A 21,807-nucleotide genomic window follows, 5' to 3' on the forward strand; every position below is an offset into this window, starting at 1 on the left:
CCGCAAAGCAGGGATGAGAAAGATTTCCAGAGCCAGAGAACACTAGAAAGACTGCTGTCAGTCTCTTCTAGAAATGGCTGCATAAACAAAACCCAAGCAATAACAATACCAATAAACAAGCTAACACAGAAGAGGGAAAATTTCAATAGGTTGGTCCTACCCCTAGACAAAGAACTACAGGCAAAAAATGACTGCTGAAACAGGGAGAATTAGCCTCTCCCAGCCATGAGCCCAATTAGTTAGCCAATACAAAGTGGTCACCCCTAAAACCATATACACAACAAAACAAACTCAGCAGGTTGTATTTATGTATTTGTGCATTAACACACACACACACACACACACACACACACACACACACACACGTAACAATAATAATCAAAGAAAAAGAGGCTATCAATTAGAGAGTGAGGAAGGCATGCGAGAGGTGAGAGAGTCTAGAAGGAGAATAGGGAAGGGAGAAATGATATAGTTATATTTTGATTTAAAATGTATAAAAATAAAGAAAAACATTATAGTGCTTAAACTAACCTAGTCTAGTAAACAGCTGTCATTCTTTGTTGCATTTCCCTTTAGAATTCAACCCTAAAAGGTAATAACTATGTAAGTGTCATGAATAAAAACCGGATCTTTAAAGTTAGATTACCAAGGCAATTGCTACATATCATTATAGAATGGTAATGCAGTACACATTCCGCAAATAAAGATCAAATTTACTTCAACTATACCAACCACCACTACTCTTTTTTTTTTTTCATTTTTATTTTTATGTAATCATAAAGTTTTTGGAATCATATGGCTTAATGCCATACTTGTGCCACACTCAGTTAGTCATCCCAAGGATATGGCAAACTTGTCTCTTTCACCATCTTTGTCTAACGGTGCATCACTGGCCCCAGCAGGCAGCTCACCCAGACAATTTCTGTAATGGATTCTGGCTCTCTCTGCACAGTAGGTGACAATCCTTGTCAAGTTTCCAGTCTGTCTCATAACTGAATGATTAGAACCTGCTGCAGATGTCACATCTAAATACTTCAATGGATTTTTATCATCAGTGTCACCTAGAAGACAGTATCACTAACAGCATTGTCCTAGAGAACATCTATTTCAGTACTGCCAAGCTCTCATCATCGTAACTGATAAGACATTTCTTTCCTAAAACAGAGGTCAGCAAACTAGAACACGTATGTAAAATCAACACTCCTGCCTGTTCTTATATAGGTATAATGTAAATGTGGGTTTTCTATTTTTAAATAATTGGGAAAAGGTTAACTTATATTCTGTGACAGGTGAAAACAATATGGAATCCACTTTCAGTCTCCACAAATAATGCTTACTAAAAGACAGGCATGATCCTTCACTACTTCTCTACAGCTGCTTTCTTACTGAGCAACAATGATTGCTATAGGAACCCAAAATATTTACCATCTGGGTCCTTTAAAGATGAAAGTCTACCAACTCTTAGCCTAGAGAAGTGTTTGGTGTAGGCATTATAATACCATCAGGTTGTTGTTTTAAGAACCTGAGATGAATGACAACAATGAGTCAACTGTTGTTTCCGTCTTACTTCCCAACCACTCGATTAACAAGGATTTCCCTCCAATGTAGACAGCTATACTCCCTTCACTCTTCCCCTGGGCTCACTTTGCATCCATCAAAGGACTTACTAATGACCTTGGACAGGAAGAAAGAGCTCAACTTCAAGTCTCCAATAGTGCTCTCTTCCATGTCCAAAACGCTGTTAGTTCTGGATTTCTACTCTGTACCAACTACACTAGAGGCCTCTACATTTTCCAGAGCTGGACAACATTTTTTTTACATTAGTGTGCATGGTGACCATCACTTCTTAGACATGCTCTAACATCCACTTTGACATACGGATTTCTTTGGGTGCTTTACAACCTGAATATTTCAACCCCTCCTGGCCTCAAAAGCACCTCTTAATTATTTTTCTTTGAACCTTCAAACTTCAGCCTAAGAGTTCAACCTTCACAAATGTCCTGCTCTTGTTACTTCAGCTCAGTTCATACAAACTCCAAATGTAAGAATATAACAAAATCAAAATCTATACATATTGATGTATTTCCCATCTAAAAAATACTCACCTTGAAACATCTCTAAGTTGTCTTAGTATCTGCCTCAAAAGGCTACATATTACATTTCCTTTTTTCTCTCAGCTATTGCTAGTTGTCTGCTTCACCAAATGCTATCTCCACCCACCAAGAGGGCCCAGGTTATCTGCATCTCTGAGCATAAAATCATGTCAGAGCTCACAATTACACACATGGTATCAGGAAGGAAGAGGTTAACTGAAATTATTATCTCAATTCAGTAGTACCTTGGGTGGCATCAATCTTAAAAATATAAATCTTTCGCCAGGTGATGGTGGTGCACACCTTTAATCCCAGCACTCAGGAGACAGAGGCAGGCAGATCTCTGTGAGTTCGAGGCCAACCTGGGCTACAGAGTGGGTTCCAGGAAAGGCTCCAAAGCTACACAGAGAAACCCTGTCTCAAAAAATAAATAAATGAATGAATAAATAAATAAATAAATAAATAAATAAATAAATAATAAATAAATAAATAAATAATCTTTAAAGACATGCAAGAACCTTGCCTATTTCAAAAATGACACAAAAATCCAATAACCACAGAGCCTTACAATTAGGGAAATAAATTAGATGCATGAAGTCCATATTGAAAGAAATAATAAATAGACTAAATCTTTAAGACTCCACTCAACGAGCTTAATAAAAAAGAAAGTTCTCAAATCTCTTAGTATCTAAACTCCTTTTACAGTCTTAAAAATTGTTGTATCACTCCCAAAGACTTTGTGTATTAAAATTACCAATATTTATTGTATTAGAAAATAAGATACTAAATATTTATCAAATCATCATAAACCTATAAGATACGTAATATTCAAAATAAATTTCTCATGTTATGGGAACTTTTAAAATATAAAAGCTTAATAGGAAAATAATACTGTTATAACAGTTTTTCAAATATCATTTGAAATTCAAATATCATTATGAGAAGACAAGTGAATTCTCATAGCTGGTTCTATATTCAATCTGCTGTAATATATAGTTTTGACTGAGCTATGTGAAAAAAAAATGGCCTCACAAAACACATAGAAAAATGTGTTAATACTAATAGCCTATTCATATAGTAATGGATAATTTTTAGAATACTACACCAAAACTTGACAAACAGGAATTTCTTAAGGGTTAGTTATAAAGGAGAATTTAATATAGAGAAACTTTATTGTATTATATTGCTTGCTTTAAAAAAGGATCTTTAATCCTTATCTGTAACACTTTTCATTTGAAAAACACTGATTTACTGGACACATATCATAATTCATTATACAGCAGCAAACAGTCACTAGTATCACTGTGCACCAGAAGAATTTCTTAAATATTGAAAAGCAGAAAAGAGCATAGCAAATAACATAGGTTTTTCTAAAATTTTAATTTTCATATAAAATTTTGAATTTTTATCTTTGCAACAAACATAAACAGCTGTTCCCTTAGAGTGGCAGGTCCTCTTCTTTATTTTCAAGAAAATGACTGACAGATGACTAAGTCTAAATCATCATCGTTTCTTTTTTATTCACTCTTTAAAGTAGAAGTGGTATTTCATATAGAAAATGTGGCTAGTTTTACTGATAACTCAGAAAAAAAGCATGAGAGGTTGTTGTTGTTTTCTCTGGACAAATATACATTGGATATAAATCAGAACTGCCTTTTGTATCTTTCCAATTTTATCGGAACAAATATTAAAAGGAAGATTAATAAGTTAAAATCTTACAAACTCATTGCTATTTCTTCCTCAAGTACCTTCTAAAGTAAAGATGGCTGGATATTTGCTATTTTCAGTGTTTTTTAATGCACATGTCACATGAGGCACATACAATTACTAATACAGTTTGGTGTCACTGGAATTTAATTTCTATTAAGATGTCCACAAACTTACTCCTTCTTGTTTTTAAACCACAACACAAATGTCATGTCAAAAAGGCAAAAAGTTTCATTACTATGATAATAGTTCTAATTTTATGTCCCCCATCTGCAAAAGGTACCTGCTGACAAGTAGCTACATCACATTCTGAGAACTACTGTCTTGTTTGTTGGTTGGTTGGTTGGTTGGTTTTTTCCCACGACAGAGTTTCTCTGTCCTGGAACTCACTCCATGGACCAGTCTGGCCTTGATTCGGAGGTCCACTTGCCTCTGCCTTAGTGCTGGGTTCAAAAGCATACACCACCACTACCTGGCTTGAGAACTCCTATCTTTTTTCAAATTTATTTATTTACATTATTTTATGTGCTTTGTTGTTTTGCCTGCATGTATGTCTGTGTGAGGATGTTAGATTTTGAAATTACAAACAGTTGTGAACTGCCATATGGGTTCAAGGGTTTGAACCCAGGTCCTCTGAAGAGCAGCCCATTCTCTTTAATGGCTGAGCCATCTCTCTAGCCCCGAGAACTATCATCTTAAGAAAAAACAGAAAGCTATAAATGATAGTAACATCCTCAAATCCATAGTAAATATCCCCATACAATTAGTGTAACAAGTGTCTGCACTGACGTTTTGATTTTAACTCAAAATGCTCTCATTTGTTCTGAAACTTAATAGTAATACAAATAACAGCAAGAAGCATTGAGTCTTCATATACAAACATTATCTCACTTAATCTTCTTATCTCTATTCATTAGCTATTATACCATAGATGAAATAAATCTAGATTAGAGACAAAAAAAAGTCTTTTGTTGAAGGTCACAATAAAAGCTACTGGTTTACCTTAGATTCATACATAAACAAGTACTATGCATATCTAATATTAAGTCTCAATAACTTACCTTTATTATGGATGAAAACTTCTGGCTAGGGAAACATATCATAGTGAAAGAGCAAACTGGAGGTAATAAATCTCAAGTCAGGAAACAGATATTGTGAGACCAGGGTCTCATGATTCCAGTAACCTTTAATACCTTGCAATATTAGGTCCTACCACTTAAAGGTCCATAACCCCTGCTAATAGCACCACTTTAGAAACCGAGCCCTTTGGGGGGACATCTAAACTGTAAAAACAATATATTCTACCTCCTTATACCAATGATTAGTACATTATGTGTATATAAATAGACTGATAATTTATGCCTTCTATAATTTAATATTTTGGGTTGTGAGCCTAACCTTTAATGGCTTAGTCATCTCTCCTGGCCTTAAACAAGCAAGCCTTCTATAATTTTAAAGTCATCTGAACAAGATTTTGATTTGGAAAGGCTTTGAGTTACTCAACTGCTTCTATCTTCAACCGGGAAATAACTTCCATTTAAAGTAGGGTTCAAACTAGAGATTTATTAATTCACACTGTTAAAATATGATCATGAATTAATACATCAAATGTTGTTATTAATTTTTTAACTGCTACATGATATTATGCCCATTTCAAACACAAGGAAACTGAAATTCAAGCAAGCTAAATGCCTACTTTCCCCCCAAGGCCTAAAGCTTATACTGTATAAAAATGAAAATCAGACTCGACTGATTCTTGAGACCAAAATCTTTGGTCATACATCAAGATCTATTAAAGGAAGTCCCAGCCTGTGGTAATGGCATACACCTTTAATCTTAGCACTCAGGAGGCAGAGGCAGGTGGATCTCCAAGTTCAAAGCCAGCCTAGTCTAGGAGTGAGTTCCAGAACAGCCAGAGCTACACAGAGAAACCCTGTCTCAAAAAAACAAAGGAAAAAATAAATAAATAAATGAAAGTCTCAATGACTCACCAATTGCTCACAAAGTTGATACAGCTCTTACTGATACCACACTCTACCCAAATCAATCAAGATATGACTCATCTTACATCTAAAAAATCAACAATTAAAAATAAGAACATGTTGAAAATAAGTATGTTCTCAAATGCTTCAAATTAAAGGACCTATAGGTAACATTAAAGAATGAAGTAATGAAGTGGCTTATACAATGTCAGCACACATTTATGTGAGTTGTTTACATTTAAAAAAAAAAAAGCTTAGAAGATAATATCATCACAGCTAGAGGGGCCATCTAGAAATTACACAATAGCTTTCAAAATCAAGGGTACTGCAAACCTCAGTCAACTGCAACAGAAGTCATTTTCCTAAACCCCAAGCATTCAGCAAAATTTCCATTTCAAGTTAGAATCTGCAAAGGTCAGGAGTCATGCCCTGAGGTTTATTTCTATTTTAAGGGTGTACACTACAAAACAGTTGTTAAAGACATAGAGAGGAAAAGAATTAAAGAGTTAATCAGTTCAATATACTTATTGAAACCCAACTTTTAAGAAGCATAAGCATCTGTGAACAGGAGAGGAATGTGGTTTAATTTCAACCAAACCATAGTCTCAGAGTCCACACACATTGGTGAGGAGCAGACAAAATGAAAGGCTCGTGGATACCACTAAAACAGAAGGCAGTACAAAACAGAGATGAACTCATGTCACAGAACATCATTCCAGATCATGGGAAAGAGAGATTTAAAAAAAAAAAACTATAGATCATTACTTCCTCCCATCAATAACTCCGAGAGTGACCAAGAAGAATCACAATTCTGTAATGTAAAAGCAAATGACAAACATAAAGGGGGGGGGGGGGAGAGATTGAGGTCATATCTCTTAACATGCATCATTTACAGTAAGAGTTCCCCCATTTATCTGAATTAATTTTACATACTTCATTTCATTCAGATAATTGAAGTTTTCCTTTAGAGTTATAAAATGTTTACCTCAACATAATCAGCAAATTATCCACTTAAAGATACCACTAGACAAATTACCATCTTTCCCTTCTACACATACACATGTATTCTACTATCATTAAATGTAGGAGATTTGGGCTTTTGCGGGAAATTTAGTTCAAATGTCCTCTTTAAAAAATTAGTACAAGAAACCCTTCAAGAAAAGTTATGGTCATTACCTTTTTAATACAGAGTGTTTGCATTGCTTGTTAAAGACATGGCAATTTGGGAGTTCAATATATGACTGCTGTTCTCAAACCAAATTAAAGGTTTAGACTACTAAAGAGTTTGATGACTTCCTTCAATACAATAACTAGAATTGTATGGAGAACAAAATCAAAGAGGTCTCTCTTTTTATAGGCAGTAATTTAAGGGCCTTGTAATGAGAATTTACTCTTTAGTATATAATTACTAATGAACAAAAATGGGGTCATTAAACTCACTTCTTTATAGTGCCATAAAATTTCTATGTGTAAGAAATATAAAATAATATATAATATTTATCAAACTCAAAACACATTGAAATGTGCAATGCCTTACAATTCAATATAGTAAAATTTTTGTGCCTTAAGTAAATGTCTGTAAGATGACTGAAGTCATTTTTCATATGGATATTTATAATTTAAAATATGAAACTTCCCAAGTACTAATGTTGGAAATAAAATGTCTAAACTTCTTAAATGAATTCTGAATTTTCTATGGACACTGTCCTTCCTCCAACAATAATACAGAACTTACTATTAGAATGGATGTGTATTTAACCAAATTAATAACTCGCTATGAGATCCAGTCTCACTCTTAAGGTATACACAGTCTAAAAGACAGGAAATAGTCATACTACAGAAATGTATAATGAACACCTTTTCAAAAGAAAGCTCAAAATACAGAGACCAGAAGGGCAGAAAGTCAAACACTTGAAAATAGTTAGCCACCATTCAAAATGGACAAAAAGAATTCATTACTCCACTAACACAGTGGTAGAGAACCTAACTAAAGGCCAGCCAGGAATGGATTCTGAGTCATGACTGGATAGATCCTGGATGTTCCAGAGTTTCTGATGCATATGAAAAGTTGAATCTCAAAAGTGTTACAAATGGTAACAGTGACAGAATCCACATTTCAGGATCTAAAGAGCAATACAGTGAGTATGAATCTAGAAGATGGTATCACACACAGTATCCTGGTTCTGCCAAGACCTTAACTATCTAGGGATGCAAACAGGCCTCAGTTTCCTATGTAGAGGAGGACATAGAGAAGGAAGGAAGCTGGTCAACCTGCTCCTGGTGCCTAAGCAAAGAAAATGTTCTAGTTCCACAGAGGATCTAGAAGGAAGGAAGAAAGGAAGGAAAGAGGGAGAAAGGGAGGGAGGGAGGGAGGGAGGGAGGGAGGGAGGGAGGGAGGGAGGGAGGGAAGGAGGGAAGGAGGGAAGGAGGGAAGGAGGGAAGGAAGGAAGAAGTCCCGACGACTTTTTTGACAAGTATTCAAAAAATTTATCATTTGTTCAAATAGCTTAAATATAATCTCGCAAGGAGGAGGGAAGACCTATATATTCTTACTAACTCTTATCTCATTTTATATCCTAATTCCCTCTGTAACTATACTTGAAATATTCTGTACATTTCTTACATACTTTGAGATGTTTATGTCATACATTTGTAAAGCTATGATAAGAAATGTGTTTAAAAATAAACTCTCACATGCACACAGAGTACATGCCAAGGGTATATATAGCATAATACCATACCTCTGTGAAGAACGGATGATCAGGATACAACTCTAGCTCCTATCAAAAGAAATTTTTTGGGACAATGGGGTAGGAGTATATTTACCTAATTATCTGTGTAAAAGGGACTAACCTAAAAGTGGGTAGTCCAAGAAGACTGGGGCTGAGTGAAAAACCCGTCTAGATGGATGCAAGATGACTGTTTCATATAATTTATATACTATAAATTCACTTTTGATAATATTATCAGTAGGAAAAAAAGGAATGTAGTTCAAAGAAAGTATCTCTGTAAAGGTTATGATATAGAACTTTACATGTTCAAATAGTAATCACTCTATGGAATTGGCCTGGCTATGCATTCGGTGGCCCAAATTCTATTAGTTTCAATGGAAAAAGTTACTTTACTTAGCAAAAGAAATCTTGACATGTTTCTTATTTTGTTTTGCTTGAATACACAAACACTAGTGTGATCTACTAAAGAAAAAGCCAAGAATAAGCATAAAAGAAAGAGAAGATCCATTATGTTTTAGTAATTACCACCAACATAAAGAACACTGGATCATTTAAAATATCATTCTAGGATAGCCTAACAAAGTAGTCCAAACTCCCAAATCATGTTATTTATTCAATCTACAGGCTGAAGAATGCATCCTTATAAAATGAAACCAACACTTTAAAATATGGCCTATCATAACAATTAAAGGTTGCTCAATTCATGGTTATCAAACTTTGCTCCAGTAGAAATTTCACATTAATCTCATATGATGGAGGTATATTCTATCACCACATTTATATAACTGTACTCTGAAATTTTTACATTAAAGAACAAAATTAATACTTCTTCCCCCAATTCTTGTGTTATATATCTTGGTATTCTCTCTTTCAGTACTTGTTCAACACAAAGAGGAAAATCAGTAGTTTCAAGTTTACTAGAATCATAATTTGGGACTTCCAGGAACTCATCTACCAACAAGACAAAGCGTTTACAGAGTATCCACTGGACTGACACCAGCCATACAGATTAAAAAAACGTGGCCATCTTTCAAAAAGCACCTACCAAGACAAAACACAGAAGCAACAAGTATTTACTATGCCTACACCAAACACTGTGCTGTGAGAGATGTAAAAATCCCACCCTACCCCAACAAGGACCTCAGGGTTCTGCATTTCAAGTTCACTTTTTTTTTTTTAATGTAATATTGGGGACAGTGATGTAGATTACTATTTATGCATAGGATCTCTCTTCCTACTGAATATCAAAGTCATACATACCATAACCCTAAAACTCTTGATAAACTAATCTTCTGGGAGCCATAGACTACCTGATTCAAGAATATAAATGACAGGGACCAAAGAGCTGGCTCATGGGTTAAGAACATGTATTGCTCTTACAGAGAACCCAAGTTCAGTTCCCAGCATCCACACAACTCCAGCTCCAGATCTGACCCCTCTGGCTTCTGTAGACACCTGCACTCACATGCACAAACACATATATAATTTCTAAAAATTAAAATAAAAATGCTTTTTTAATGAATATGACTAATAGAATCCTAGCATAGTAGAAAGTATGAGGTGTGAAGATAAGGAGTTCAAGGCCAGCCTCAAACACACTGCGAATTCCAGACCCTAGGCTAGATTGGACCCTGTCTCAAGAAAAAAGATGAATCTGAGTAATTCTTAAACTGAAAAATAATTATTAAATTCAAATTTTAAACTAAACTAGAAGAAAATGTTTTAACTAACAGATATAAGTAGTTTGCTAACTACAAGTAATTTGCATCATTTGTATCTAAAGTGTCAAAATTAGAAATCATTTCATATGAGTAGAAAGGGATTTTAAAAAAATTTATAGTGCCGGGCGGTGGTGGCGCATGCCTTTAATCCCGGCACTCGGGAGGCAGAGGCAGGCGGATCTCTGTGAGTTCGAGGCCAGCCTGGGCTACCAAGTGAGTTCCAGGAAAGGCGCAAAGCTACACAGAGAAACCCTGTCTCGAAAAACCAAAAAAAAAAAAAATTATAGTGATCACTTGGCAATTCTTAAGATAACATAATCAAGAGGGAAGGGACAAGAGCTCAGGAGAGCACTTTACTTTGCTCAACAGGCTGAGGTGGGGTTGGGGGCAGGGGGGATGGTTTGGCCAAAACAAGATCAAGTTGGGTACAACAGTGTCCCATCAGGAGGTTTCAATGCTTAATAAAGGCAAGCAGTTCTATGCAGTTCCTTCTAAATCTCATGAAAATGTAAAATAATGAAGCTGGATTACACTGCAAACGGAAAATCCTGTTATTCTGTGATGTATAAGGTAAAAATGTCAACATGATTTCAGAACAAGAGTGAAGACGACATGGTGCTATAAAGTGTAGTATTAGCTTCAGGCATTACCTACTAACAGTCTGCAAGTTTGTCCAAGTATCCTGATTCAAAATGTGTTCCTCCAACCCTAATATTAAACTGTTTCATTAAATACAGAACAAGGCCCTAAGGACAACGGTGTATAATTCTTCTCCGTTGAAGCTGAGAAGACTCTATTCCACATCAAGACCTGGAATGCACTAATTAAAATTCAATATCGCACTAGGTATGTGGGTTCCAACATGAAATGAAACTCCTGTCATAGTTAAAGCTTAAGGTTAAACAGGTTAATAGAACCCAATAAAATGGTTCTATTGAGTTATACTGCTTTTTTTTTTCCCCAGCAGCTCCTTTACCTGACCACTACAGCAAGCATTAAAATCAACTCAAGGGGTAATATCAACTATGTCAGGCGAGCTGGGGCACAAGAGGGTTGAGGGGCAGCAATCCACCGCATGTGGAAAGATCACCTTCAACTCACGTTTTCCATTTCCAAACTGTGATACAGGTGAGAGAGGGAAAAAAAAAAAATACCGTAAACCCTTCTCTCTGAACTTCCCATCACAGGGCCCAAGTTCCTAACTTAACAATTCTTATCTCAAAGCTTATCTGAAGCTGCGTCGTTCTGAGACGAGGGTAAAAGTTGCACTTGCCCAGTGGAGTGGGAGCTGGGGGTGCGGGCGCAGCCCACCGGGAAACCAAGGGTTAAAGGAATGTATTTCTTGCAACTTTGCTGTTTGTCCAGGTAGTCGTGCAGACTTAGTCACTCCCAGAACCCTTCCTGGCGAAAAGAACGCCGGGCCTGGCGGGACGTGACGGAATTTGGAAACGTCAAGCCTGTGCCGAATCCTCGAGTGGGGCGGGGAGGGGGCGCGAGGTGCTGGGTCTCCGCGGCCCGAGGTGAGGGGGGGGGGGGGACGGGACGACCCCGGGATCCCGACCAGGACAGCCGGGGCCAAGCCGTACGAGAGCCGGCGGACCAGCGCGGCCTGGGATCGGCGGGGCCGGCGCCGGTCGCAGCCACCGCGCTCCGGGAAGCGTCGCCTGGGGCCCCGGCACGGCCCCGCGGAGCGCGAAGGCGCGCGCGCGCGCGTGCGGGCGCCCGGGAAGCGCGGCCCCGGCTCCGCCCTCCTCACCCCCGCTCCTCGCGGCCGCCGCCCCACTGGGAACTCGGAGCCGCGCGGCCCCGCGAGGCGGGCGCCGGGAGGGAGGGGCCGCGCTCCCCGCCTCCCTCCCGCGGCCAGCGCAGCTCCCAGCCAAGGCGACTCACCTCCTCCTCCTCCTCCTCCTCTCCTCCTCCTCCTCCTCGGCTCCCTCCAGGCCACCGGCAGCCCAGCTGGCGACGCGCTGACGCCGAGCCCCTCCCCCGCGGCCGCCACCGAGGCCGCCCGCCCCTCCCCGCCGCGGCCGCAGCGGCCTTGGGGCGCGTCAGGCGCTGGCCCCGCCCTCGCCCCGCCCCCCGGTCCCGAGGCTCCGCCCCCGGGTGGCGGGCTCCACGCGGAGCTCCTGACTCAGAGGCCGGCGCGGTGCGAGCCGTGCGAGCCAAGTCCCCACCGCAGCGCGGCTCGTCACACCTGCTCTCCGCCCGCCGGCCCGCCGCGCGCTTTCCAGTCACGCCAGCGCCCCCGCCGCCCCTTCAGCTTTTCCACACTCTCTCACACCTCTTGTCGCCGCCTCCGTTCGCGCTGCGGCCTTCTTTTCCTACGGAGAGGGCCGTGGGCTCACCGGGCCGCGTTCTCAGGCAGGTTTCTAGCCCTCACCTGTAGTCAGTCCCCTGTCCCTGCCCTTCCGGGTGGGCCGGAGCCTCGGGGACCCGGCATGGCATGGCGGGTGCACACCCACCTGCTTGTATTGGTCAGCGCGCCCGGCTTTCCCTCCCTCGGGACTCCTGGAGGATCTCTGGTAGCCAATGCTGGCTTTTCCTCTACTTAAGTTACAGGCAGCCCTTTTGGTTGTCCATACTACCCGTACTCAAGATGCAGCTTGATTATTAATAATAAACATATTCGCGGACCCGCTAAAAGTCAGAAAGAACACAAGAAACTCTTAAGGGTCTGTATAAAATGAGGAATTTGTCTCCTTTACATTTCTATGACTCTGGATTAATGTATTTGGGATCACGTTGTGGATTCAGTGATTCAGGTAAAGGCAAAACACGCAATGGTAATGCTTTTATCTGGTAACTTTTTTTTTAACTACAGCTTGGACAGACTGTAGTACAGAAATGCATTAAGCATACTAAAATAACAAAAACTGATTAGGCCTTTGGAGTTACATCCACGAGTTTGCTTTAAGTTGTGTGAGTAAACATTATTATTCTTGAATTGAACAGTGAAAACTATCTTCTGTTCTAAACAAAGCCCACACTCTATGTGGACCTCCAAAGCTTACAACCATTGTTGACTTGAACAACAGTATCACAAGCCTTTAAAAAGCCTAATAAACCATCTGTCCATCTACTTTTACACAAATTGGGAAACAGAAAACAGTGAATGCAGAAAGCTGAAAATGAGAATTCCTAACTGCAAATGAATCTTGTAAATCCTATTCCACAGAATAAAATATTGTGAAAACCCCAAAGCCTAGGAGCTACCAATTCATCAATCTGGAAGAAGAGTCATATAATTTTATAAATGAATCATCTAGTTCTTAAGATCACCTGGAGTCTAATTTTTTTCATTTTGCTGATTGAGATCTGAAGTCCAGAGAAGGTAAGTTGCCTAACCAATATACCCAGCTTAATTGGAACAAAGTCAGGATTCATACTCGGACCTGTATATAAAGCTACTCAACATCAGAATTCTTTGACATCTCGGCTCTGCCTCAGTACACATGATCTGTGAATCTGAGCTTAGGTATTGATGTCAGAAGCCATTTCACCCCAATATGTTCAAGGATTTCTGTTGTGTAACCTGCATCTCTCAGTCGGGGATCATCTGCATGATCTCAGTCACTTCTGGCCCTGGCTCTGGAACTCTGATCCAACCAAACACATTCATCCTCAGAGGTGCCAAAGGCTGTGCCTGATTAAAAGAGTTATGAAATCTCTATTGTCAAGAAAATTACAACATTATTGGTGAGGTAAAATATGAGGCATGAAATGATAATTCAACAGTAATAATCAAGGACTCAACAGTAATTTCCAAATGTTAAGTAGGAAAATGGTGCACATAAATTAAGGAAAGACTTCTTAAAGGCCACAACAACAAAAAGGAGATCTATCATTTGGAGCTCTGTGCATAGGAGAGAAGTAAAGCAAAATGCTTGGACAGAAGCTCTAAGAAGAAAACAGGCATGCCAAGAATAAGGAAAAGTTAGATCAGGGAAGCAAAACAGGAAATCTGAGAAGCAAGAGCAAGCTAGGACCAAATGCAGGCTAGAACCATTGGTAGAGGACCTAGATTTCAACCTGAGACAGAGTTTCCTAGGAAATCATTGTGGGTGGACTGGGCAGGGGAGAAAGGAGGGTGGGGAAAGAGGTAAAAAGATCAGAAGGCCATAACTTTGTTAGGTATATTGGACATCGGTGCCACTTAGGAAAACTTGGGTTTGGTGAGTATACATAGGAAACAATGAAAAAGTAAGAAGTCCAAGGTAATTTTATGATTGTGGCATGAGTCATTAAGAGTCACATGTGCCCCAGGTCCTTAACAACACTCATAGGAGCAGCCTGCAAATTGCTGGATAAGAAAGCAAGATATCTTGCCAAGGGAGATCCTCCACATCATATTCTCTTTCCACAAAACTGTAGTTTGATACTCAGAAGATAAAGAGCCCTAACCCAGGCCCTGACCATAAACCCTATCCTGATACTTTTATGGTCAACTTATTTCTATTTCAGCCATATTGATGTAAATGTTCTTTATGGTGAAGAATATGTTACAATAGGAAATAAATAATAAGTGGTTATTAAATATACATAAAATGTTGCTAAGACAAAAAGAATATAGAAATGCCTATACCTTTCAGAAATATCTTATAATCTACTTGGAGAAAAAGAGGCCAATACACCCAACATAGGAAATATAATCCATGGACAGGGAAAGCAACATTGTGCACAGCAAAATGAAATAATATAGAAATTGTTAGGGATATAGCCGAATAAGCTGGAAAAGATCTGGTCTTTAGTCATCATTCAACAGATTTTAGTGAACTTTGCACAGTGTTTTAGATACTAAAGACAAAGCAATGAAACAAACAGTCCCTGTTCTCACTGAGACCCAAAAGGAGTCATGTGTTGAAGACTATATGAAATGCCGAGGACATCTAGAATGTAAGAAACTGGGGAAAGAGTGAAGGAATGAAGCAGGGGAGATAATAAAGCCGTACGAATAGAAGGACTTTTGAGGTCAAGTTAAAGGAAGGCCATTGGGAGATTAGTCCCTCTGGCATTCTGAATTTGAAGGAGAGATGGAACCTGGAAAAGCAGATGCAAGCCTGCATGATAACACGGGCAGGAGATAAGTAGACAAGGTTGCTGGCAAGGTTAGCAAAGAAGATGGAAATGCCAAGACTAAATAGTGGGTAGGTGGTGTTGGTCATAGAAAATCTATAGCATCACATGCAGCAGAAAGGTCGAAGAGATAAGCATTAAGAAAAGGCCAATCTGGTTAACAACAAAGGTGTGTGACGTTAAAGAGAAATGTCTCTGAAGGCAATGAATGCTCACTGAAATAACCAGCATAATTCAAAATGTACAAAGCATATATGAATTTTATTTACCTTTAAAGCTATTGTATTTATGGACACTATTGAATTTTTAGACCCATTTAAGTTTTCTTATCTGTGTCTAATTTTTGTGTCCATATTAAAGGAAAAATAAATATCTTCAAAATTTATCTGATTTACTTTTATGGACCAAAACTCAGTCACATAAATGACTCACAGAAAGTTCACGCTTCTCTTGGAATATGGCAGTAACCTAACAGCTTCATTACCTGCTATGCCTCAACCAGGTAGCCAGTAAGCATGATGGCCTTGGACACATCACATGTTCTCACTGAACTCTAGGTTTGCACTAGTGAAAAAGAGAAAACTCATATCTGCAGTGTAGAAGCAGAAGGAAGCCTTTCTATGAAGAAAAAAACAAAAGCGTCTTGTGAAGTGTGCAGGAACAGCCACCATGACCTCAAGTGGTACTTTTGCCATCTGGAAGAGGACAGCTCAGTCGAACCAGATGCTCTTTTGTTTATCACACTGCAAGACAATTAAGGAGTATTTTTTTCTTCCCTGGAAATAGATTAGAAAATTTGGCAGGCAAAGTAGAGGGAGAAACCTGAAGCCATCGATTTGAAGTGATGTAGCCTTGAGCTTCCAAGGATAAGAAAACCAGACTTTGGCCAAATTTGTGTCCATACATGTATGTGCATGCCTTCTCCTGATTGTATTATGTTGGTGAATAGGATATGTTAATTTGTTAGGTGTTATTGAAAGATGGAATGCTATTATCACTCTCTCTTAGTTGGAATATACTTCGTGTGGGGGTCTGCTGGGAGCACCTAATCTCTTGTGGTGATTTGGAAAGCTGCATTAAATTCATTGAACGAAAAATATGTGAAAACTATTCTAAAAATAATCATGAAATTTACTATGTTTAATTTGCTGGTCTAAAAGCTCCTCAAGTCAGTAGTGACCACAGATTCCTAGCATTAATGAACAATTACCATATTGCTGAAATTAACACCATATTTAGCCTTAGAAGTCTTCTTGTTATTGGTGCTGAGATGGGCCAAAAATACCAGTAGCCTAGGAAGCATAAAATATATTCTTTGTTGATGAACTCTGTTTAGTTGAGATTTAGCTATTCCACACTGTAATACAAGAGAATAGGTTTATCGTTGTTACCTTCTGGCCTAGAGTTAGAAGCATTTCATACTGTGGTTCATCCTGTGCCTTTTATCAAGGATAAATGTCATGTTTTTCCTTAAAAAAAAAAAGAAGGCTTACATAGTCTCACCTCATGCCTAGCCTTTCCAGTAATTATCTGTTGCTTGGAATCAGTGTCAGCCAACTAAGTTCAGATGGGGGAAATGTTTGATCTGCAGTGGTGTGATTTGGAAGACTGTGTACATAGAAGGTACAGCTATGCACATACAGAGAACATATTGATCTAATTTGACTGCCAGTGATTTAATTAATGTTTTTCAAGCACTTTGAACATGAAAAGCACTATCTGAAAGCTGAGAGCTATTACTCATAATCATTTTTCCTAGAATTAACGTACAAATGTGATATTCTTATGGTATCTTTGAGAGACAGGCTCTGTTTTAATAAATTCTTTGGACCAGGCTTTAGGAAACTCTCATTAAAACTTCAAGACTGTAGTTTCTGAAAGTCAAGCTTCAAGCTGGTTGGGTATCATCCATCAGTAGATTCTGAAGCACACATGCTAAATAAACAACAGTGACAGCTTGGGGAAGTATACACACCTGTTTATTCAGAAGATGCTAACAAGGGCAAGCTTAAAATAAGAACACACACCACAACCTGATTTTCAAGCTTTTGTACATACACACAACCTAAAATTACCCATATTATCATCTAGGTTTTTTTTTCCTTCTAACTTTTTTCCCTTTAAGAAATAACTACTAATGAGCATGATACCTTCATGATGATCTAAAAAGAAGGAAAAAGTGGAGATGTTTCTTAAGGCTTTGACAAGTAAACATGATATTTTCAATTATTACTTTTTCTTCAAGTCAAGTATAAGGACAATTGGCAAAAGATGAAGAAATTTTGAGCTGAAAAAGAAATAACTTTGAAGAAGGACTTTTGACTAACACATAGCAGTTTTAGCAGTATTCTATCCGTGCTTACAAAGCAATGACAGGACATTTGTTCAACTTGCTGGTACCGTGGGACAGAATGTACTTTCCTATAGATTAGAAAAGGAGACTCAAAAAGATAGAGACTTGTACGAAAATTAAGGATATATGGAAAACCACTACTTTGGGTACATAGTGTGCTTCCCACAGAAGACATGAGTTAGTAAAAGAAAATCTCAGAGCTAAGCAATAGATAAATTCCTGTTATTGTTCAAAAGCCACAAAACAACATTGGCTATTACTTTTGCTCTTGGTTATCACAATAACAAATTGGTAACTATTGCTGAAGATACAACATACTTTGGTTACAGGGCATAGAGGAACCAAGCTGCAACTGACCTGAAAACTTCCTCTCTTCTGGCTAGCTATCATGGTGCTAGAAGATACTTTGCAGGCTAATAGGGGAGAAAGGTATTACCCACCAGTTAACTCTGAATGCTACAATGCCAGGTAAGATGTGTCAACTGATATAATAGTAGCAAGAAGGAATGGTTGTAATGAACTGCTTTCTGATTGGATTTGAGGCCTGTTCCACAAGAAGGAATTTATGCCTGATAATATAAACTTGCTCATAAGCCCTAGGCAGGAACCTACTCCTGTTATTTTGCTACATACATATGTTGTCAAATTCCCTTATAAATATTTCTGTTTGTATACGTAGATTACTGTTGTTCTCAGTCTTGACCACAGAAGCTTCTTTCTTTAGTAGTCACAGTTAAATACTGAGACTCATAACTGGTCAGAGTGCTAATAATAAGTGACTATTGAGTGTTCAGTGTTAAACAGAACATTTGTATCATCCTCCCTAAGGCTTGGGGAGCATCCCAGAAGAGGAGGTGGAAAGAATCAAAAGGCTGGTGGATGGGAAGAGTGCTTGCTGGGAGACACTTCTGTATATGGCACGGCTGTTGTACTCATGAACTTACTGTAGCCATTGTTACCTACACAAGACCTGGACACAATCTCTTCATACCACCAGGCAGTGCTAATCAGTCTTGATTGGTTGTGCACACATAGAAAAGAGAAGACATGAGGGTATAAGGGGGACATGTTAGGACTATTTAAGAGGAATTGGAGGGAGAGGGGAGAGTTAGGGTGGATATGATTAAGATACACTGTATACATGTATCCAGTTGACAAAGAATAAATAAAAGACATCTTAAAATAAGTTCTGACTTTCCTTTGTGACCACCAGTGAGATACAGCCTTAGAAACTCTGACTTGCTTTTGAATTTTAGCTTCTTTTCATTTATATTCCACACACCTAAACAGAACTTTTGCTTGTATTTCAATGTAGAATTTTCTTCTATGTGTATTGCACAACATGCATATTCTGAATAAAGCACCCATTCCTACAAAACGGATTTTTATTTATTGAATTAATATCTTAAATTTAATCTTGGATAATTTCATACATGTATACAGTGAATTTCAACTATATTCATCTCCACTCCTTCCCTCTAAATTCTCCTGGATTCTCTCATATCTCTTTCAACTTCCTATCATCTTCTTATATAGCCTACTGAGTCCAATTAGTGCTACCCATATATAGATTGTGTGGAGCTACCCACTGGAACTTGGTCAACTTAACAGGGATTACACCCCTAAAAAGAACTGACTACTCTCCCTCCCCTAATAGCCATTGACTGTCAAGAGAACCTCAGTGAGGGGTGGGGCCCATGTGCCTCTTGCGCTTTGTGCTGGAATGCTAGCTCTCTTCATCTTGTGCTGGTCTTATGCAGACAGTACCGCTACTGTGAGTTCAGACCACGATGAGCCTGTCATGTCCAGAAGACACTGCTTGGTGTCAGTCCTCCCCAAACTCTGCCCTTTACAATGTTCCTGCTCCCCTTTCCATGTCATTCTTAGCACATATCTTACTGGTAGCAAGCCGATGTGATGGAGAAAGTAGTTAGACCCTCAAGAGACTTCTTGTGAATAAGAATTAAATCTTTAAATGTTTTAGAGCTGAGAAGTCTGGTAGCATTAGCTACATAGTAGTGTATACTCCAAAAACCATCACTCTACTTAGATCTATCCTCTCTCACAATGGAAACAGTTTGTGGCTTCTTTTTTATTGTTTCAGACAGGGTCTCACTGTGTAGCCCCAGCTGACCTGGAACTAACTATGTAGACCAGGTGGGCCTCCAACTCACAGACATCCACTAGCCAAATCCTTGGGAAGCAAGTATTGGGATTAAAAGTGTGTACTTTCATGCCTGGTAAAACACACAAATAAAAACAGTTTGCAGTACTAGAGTTTAGACAGAAGGCAAAGTGTAATGGAAAAAGCAATATGCCCTTTATTAGGTAGGTCACAGGTATAAATAGATAAAGAATTACATTATACATTGTGTGCGAGGAAAGAAATGTTTTTTTTTTTTTTTATTGTTTCTTTTGGTGTAGGATATGGCTTACATTCCACCACCATACCTTCTCCACTTAAAGAATTAGTGAGATTTTGCTGGGCATGGTGGAACATGCTTTTAATCCAAGTACTTGGGAGGCGGAGACAGGCAGATCTCTGTGAATTCGAGGCCAGCCTGGTTTGCCTACATAGGGAGTTGCAGGACAGCCTGGGCTACATAGTGAGTTTCTGTCTAGGTAGCAAACACACAAATGAAACAAAAACAAAAACAAAACAAAACAAAAGGAATTAGTGAAATCTTAAGCTTGCTCTATGGGAGTCAGGGGGTATTTGTCTTTCCTGTGCCCGGATCTTTTATATTCCACCATTATTAACAAACAATCTTCTGTTTTCTCAGATGGGTGCGGTACCCAAATCTAATGCCAGTCCAAAGCAGTATGATAGCTGACTTGCTTTCACTGCACTGCGTATGTGCTTACGTATACCAACTAAATTTCTATGGCATTCACCACTTACATTCCTAAAACACTAGTACATAGACTGTGCAATGCTAACAGCAAGGAATTCCCCACGTTGTGTGCTTAAAGCTTAGCCCCCACACACCTGGGCCCAGGACCTGCATGGGAAGGATGAATCACACAGCAGCTTTGGTGGAAGGAATGAGTGATCGAAGGCAAATGCTCGCAGAGGCTGAACACTTAGCAGAAGCCACTGATTTATATTATTTGCTGATCTACCCTGAAGCATTCTCTCTGACAGCCAAAGGCCAACTTTTCCTATTGAAGCAGTTTGAAAGTTACATATGTACAGAAGGCAAGGGCAGGGAAAAATGTTCCTTTCAAGGGTTCCGAAGCACTGCAGACTCTTTTACCGCTAACTATGCCTGTAATAACCAATTTTATAGCTGACTCCAATTTCTTTTGAAATAGAAAGAAATAAAACATGAGCTAGCTCCAGTTTTCTTTTCCCATAAGTAGAGTAGTTAATAGCATTTCTTATTTTAACACATTACTTTTGCCTTAATTCACAGACTAAAAAGGAAACAAAATTATGTAATGTTTTCTTTATCCTGTTCCTTTTTTCAATTAATCACTGAAAAAAAAATTCCACAAATACTTCTAGGGTCAAACAGAAGGGCTGCATGAAGGGGACACATTGAAATACCTTTTCAGTTCTGCTCAGTATTGATTTGCCAATTTTGAAGTTGGGTCCCATTGCTTTGGTTCATATAGAAAAAGTTACAATTTAAGAAAACATTACAAAATGGGAAGCTGATCCTGATGCTATCAACCTTCCCTCTTTTCTGTTAGCAGAATGCTGCAGGAAAGGCAGATCTGTGTCACCTATCACCAAAACTGTTCAAGATCCAATTGCTTTTGAAGTTAACTTTGTAAAACTATCTAGCAGCCTTTAACCAACCATATGATGCATTTCCCTCTGAATAGTTAGTACCTGCATTTGTCTCTGCATATTGAAATAGTAAGACCATGTCAAATAGTTTAATCAAATGATGCCATAACTAAGGTTATGTTATAATGGGCGTTGGTACAAACTCAAGTATCAGTATTCTTGGGTTGTTAGCCAGAACACCGAACACCATTTTTTGTCCAGACTGCCACTAGATGATTTTGTAATTAGAAGAATCACTCTAAAATGAAAAGTCTGTGGTTGATGAGGCAGAACCAGCTATGCTTAAAAGGGAAATTCTTATTAGTCCAAAATATTAGAGGACAAACAAAATCAATTTTTACAGGAAGATT

The 21,807-nt window shown here is 38.8% G+C and overlaps 1 protein-coding gene and 1 long non-coding RNA gene across 11 annotated transcripts in view; one reads left to right on the forward strand and one right to left on the reverse strand.

The window, feature by feature from the left end:
• The window catches only part of Qtman (queuosine-tRNA mannosyltransferase), a 451,643-nt gene extending 439,006 nt beyond the window's left edge, over positions 1-12,637 (reverse strand). For 5 of the 10 annotated variants that reach the window (XM_076569394.1, XM_076569383.1, XM_076569401.1 and 2 more), the window contains exon 1: positions 12,517-12,637. The gene's annotated coding sequence lies outside the window, so the exon portion shown is untranslated. Of the gene's footprint in view, positions 1-12,125; positions 12,251-12,516 lie in introns of those variants that run through there. The other 5 variants (XM_076569387.1, XM_076569399.1, XM_076569390.1 and 2 more) reach the window with 4 other exon arrangements.
• A 34-nt stretch (positions 12,638-12,671) lies between these two features.
• Positions 12,672-19,086, forward strand: LOC121828624 (uncharacterized). Its single transcript, XR_013050469.1, has 3 exons — positions 12,672-13,566; positions 17,991-18,129; positions 18,490-19,086. It is a non-coding gene; the product is annotated as an uncharacterized LOC121828624 (long non-coding RNA).
• Positions 19,087-21,807: the final 2,721 nt, after the last annotated feature.

Source organism: Peromyscus maniculatus, chromosome 4, assembly GCF_049852395.1.
Source record: "Peromyscus maniculatus bairdii isolate BWxNUB_F1_BW_parent chromosome 4, HU_Pman_BW_mat_3.1, whole genome shotgun sequence".
NCBI lineage: Eukaryota > Metazoa > Chordata > Mammalia > Rodentia > Cricetidae > Peromyscus > Peromyscus maniculatus.